The sequence below is a fragment of the Pseudophryne corroboree genome, chromosome 2 (assembly GCF_028390025.1).
Source record: "Pseudophryne corroboree isolate aPseCor3 chromosome 2, aPseCor3.hap2, whole genome shotgun sequence".
Lineage (NCBI taxonomy): Eukaryota > Metazoa > Chordata > Amphibia > Anura > Myobatrachidae > Pseudophryne > Pseudophryne corroboree.
This window is the reverse complement of record NC_086445.1, coordinates 547,652,481-547,656,824: the sequence shown is the minus strand read 5'-3', so window position 1 is coordinate 547,656,824 and position 4,344 is coordinate 547,652,481.

Genomic DNA, 4,344 nt, shown 5'->3' with positions numbered 1-4,344 from the left:
CAGGCATGACAAAATATCTGTGGTGGCATCACCTCCTGAAGCCTGATCACCTGTCGGATCCATGGGGCCAGCGCTTACTGTCACGCTCGGCTGGATTTGGGTATCCGGCGGCTGAGATTTGCCAGAGGAAGAGACTGCCTGTGGATGTAGAAGACGAGGGGGCTGGATATAGTTACTTCTCATGAGACAAGGGATCAATGGAGGACGTAGACGGAGCTAGGAGTCAGTGAGTTGTAGTTCTTAAGAACGGGACTGAGGATAAAGAACTGCGGCTTATGAATGGTGGCTTAAAGACGTGGCTGAAGATAACGAACTGCGGACTTGTGAACTGTGGCTTGAAAGACAAAGCTGAAGATAATGAACTGCGGACTGTGGCTTGAAAGACGAGGTTGAAGATAATGAATTGCGGATTTGTGGACTGTGGCTTGAAAGACAAGGCTGGCTGTAGATAATGAACTGCGAACTGTGGCTAGAAAGACGAGGCTGAAGATAATGAATTGCGGATTTGTGGACTGTGGCTTGAAAGACAAGGCTGTAGATAGTGAACTGTGGACTGTGGCTTGAAAGATGAGGCTGAAGAACTCTGCCGTTTAAAGAATTGAAAACTGCGGAGGTCACCATAGCACCCGGGATTCCTCTACGGCTTAGGGTCCCAGTGGGCACTCTGCGAGAGGAGGCAGGCTGACGACAAAGGACTGCTGTAGCAACAGATAATAACCAGAACCAGGGCACCTGGAGCAACCTGGGAGCACAGAGCTAGAGGACCTTACACAAGTAAATAACTTGAAGCACTGGCACCCTTACTCTTAACCAGCCCCTTTTTGCCCCTGGATTGGCTGGACACAGAGTGGGATCCAATTGGCTCTGCTTGGTCTCCCAACATGGCGGCCTCCAGCAGAGAGGACACACAGGGAACCAGTCTGCACACTGGACTCCCTGCCTCACGGAAGCTGCGCTCGCCATGGTGGGGCTTGCGAATACTTCCCTCAGGAGCTCAGTGTCCTGTCAGCGGGGAACAGGACCATTAACCCTTCAAGAGGTTGGGCCGTTCCCCCCCCCCCCCCCCAAGTCCCATGAAGCAGGCAGGCTGGTGCCAACCAGCCCTGCCTGAAAATAACAAACATATAAAATAAATGCAGAAAACTTTTCAGGAGCTTCCATAAGCGTGACCGGCTCCTCCGGGCACATTTTCTAAACTGAGTCTGGTAGGAGCCAGCCCACACTATCAAATTCTTAAAGTGCCCATGGCTCCTAGTGGACCCGTCTATACTCCATGGTACTAAATGGAACCCCAGTATCCTCTAGGAAGTAAGAGAAATGAAAATAAGGCATCTGCCACAAAATATGTAAATAAAAATGCAATAAAAAAAATGGAAAAAAAGAAAGCCGCAAGATTTTCACAAAATAAGTCTACAGACTCCATGGAGGAGAAAATATCCAATCTTGATCCTGTCGTATAAACCAGTTTATTTGCATCCCAGCATTAAATCCGCGATTATCGTAATCCCTGAAAATGGAGAAGGGGGTACAAATTCGGAGGCTTTGGCCCCTAGTTTTTCAGTTTGTCCAGTAATGTGGTAATTATACATTTGCATGGTTAATGTCCTTTCTGTTCCACACCAATATAGTAGTGGAGGTGAAAGCCTGTGTGTTGTTCCTGATTGTGTGTGCCTCTCTAATTTTTAATCACCTCCTTGACACTGTCATCTTCCTCTTGCCTCTTCTCATAATGTGAAAAGTCATCAAAGAAGGAGGTGGTATGTTTATAGCTAGCTATGATTCTGAGAACTTGACAAGCTTTTTCCAAGGGACCACCAGTCACTGAAATGATGGGCTTATTAAACTGCATGTCCTGTTTAAACAACTTAAGGGTGGGTGGGAGGGCCCAAGGACAATTCCATCTTACAATTTTTTTTCTTTGCATTATGTGCTCTTTGGGGCCTAGTTTTTAAAACTGCCATTCTGTCTGCCACTGCAGTGCCACTCCCAGATGGACCACGTGTTTGTGCTGCCCACTTCTGATGCTATCTTAGTCATCCAGCTACCTCGGTGCATCCTTTTGGCCTAAAAACAATATTGTGAGGTGTTCAGAATAGACTGGAAATGAGAGGAAATTAATGTTATTGAGGTTATTTAAGGCAAAGAACTGAAATATTCTGCAAAGGATGAGTTGATCACCTGATCTCAGTTTGATCAAGCATTTGCTAAAAACAAAGCTAAGCGCCTTATTCAGGTTTGTTAGCAAACCAAAAAAGCACACTAATGGGCAAAACCATGTGCACTGCATTTGGGGCAGATGTAACATATGCAGAGAGAGTTAGATTTGGGTGGGGTGTGTTCAAACTGGAATCTAATTTTTAGTGTAAAAATAAAACAGCTAGTATTTACTCTGCACGTTTCATCTGCCCCACCTGCAGTGCAACATGGTTTTGACCATTAATGTGCTTTTTTTGGTTTGCTAAAAAACCTGAATAATCCCCTAACGGCAGAAAGACCCACAAACAAACAATAACTGAAGACTGTTCAACTGTATTAGCAAATTCAGTCCAAACACTAAAGAAAAATAAGCAAAACCATTTTTATTGCAGGTAATTTTACTGATTTATGTTAAAGAAGCCACCTCATGTATAGAAGAGAAGGCATGTTAAGCTTTGTGGCTGCTGTAGGGCCTATAGGTGTGTGTGTGTGGGGGGGGAAGGGGGGGGGGGGGCAGAAGTCCCAACCCACCCTCCCATGACCCCCACTCTGCCCTTACGTACATGCACAGTGAAACCCATACTCCGCCCCTGGACTGCAGCTGTGGCTTTTACTACTCTACTGAATATTTTTTGTAGGAAGCACCAGGTACACATACTATAGGGTTACCTTTTATAATAAAATATTGTCTTACATTTGTCAGTAAAATGCATCTTTAGTATATACACGTACAACCGACACTTCAATATTTTTTTTATTTTTTTAAACCAAAACATTTTCTGTGAACAATACAAAAACAGAGTACAGGGAATAATGTGTTTGTGGAAATTCATGGTTCTTCTTCGTTGGCATGTAATGCTGGCAAGTATGAATAATATATAATATACTTAGCTGCACACATGAACACACATTAGGCTTCATTTAGCTCAGCCGAATATCACATGGATGAAGCGTATTTTATCTGTACTCCTTCAGCCAGAGGGAGTCATTTATCAGCAATGACATGATAGTAGGTTCGGAAGGCAAACAGCTTTATTGCTGAGTGAGATTAAGCCAGACTGCAGTAATTAGGGACCAAGATAAGGAAATTATAGCAGCGTCTAATAAAATAAATCTTAATGCCTAGTGGACAAAGGGGATCAAATGCTGAGATACTTCACAAGCTCTTAATGCACTGAGTGTTTTACAGTGTGATGTTGCTTGTAGAGATATGCGTGAAATCGTGATCTGTTTGCAGAAAATCTGAAATGAAATTGCAGGGAGAGAAGTGCTGCTTTATGTTCTGATTTGGAAACATAGAAAGTATGTTCTGTCCTGAGTGGTTAATCAAAAAGCCTTGACAGTGCAAATCATAGGTTCTTGAGGGCTTATTTAAGCATAACCACATAATCTTTATTCATCCCTATATAAATGAGGAATATGGGCATCGATGCTATACTTTGACACAGGCGCAACCCACAATATCATCTTCTTTCTTCTTTTAGAAAGAAATTCTAATGTGTCTAAAGATATAAGGAAGCCTATGAAACAAACCAAGAGAACTTTACTACCTCATTCCAGAGGCAAATTGGTTAAAATGCACATTATTAGCAAAAGAAAAAAATTACACAAAACATGAAAATGACAGTTAAAGTGAGAAAGTAGGTAGAGAGTAGGCATATGTGTAATTGAACGTTACATAGAACTATTAGTGTAAGGAACACAATTAGTGTCACTCATGCAATTGTGCTATGTGAACTGTGCGTTGTTATTTCACAAACCCGTGCTTTGAGGAAAGCAGAATAAAAAAAGAATAGAACACCATTGTGTGTGTTTATGTTGTTGATGAAATCTATTTTTGCATGTTGTGTTTTATAATTTATAACACACACATCTTGGATGGCTAATTTGTTGGTAATTTGCAGGCAGTTTAAAAAGTGCTTATTAAATTAACCAGCCTTCCCATGTGATATTTAAATGTGTTGCCAAATGTGTTCTTGTCCATATACTGTTAAATTAAAGGCTTATTTGCACTGTAATCTTTTTAAGGAGTCTGCACATCAGAGCAATGTGAATTTTCCTATATTTGCTGTATGTTTGCAGAGATGTGGCAGCAATGGGGCAGACGTATTAACCTGAAGAAGACATAAGGAAGTGATAAACCAGTGA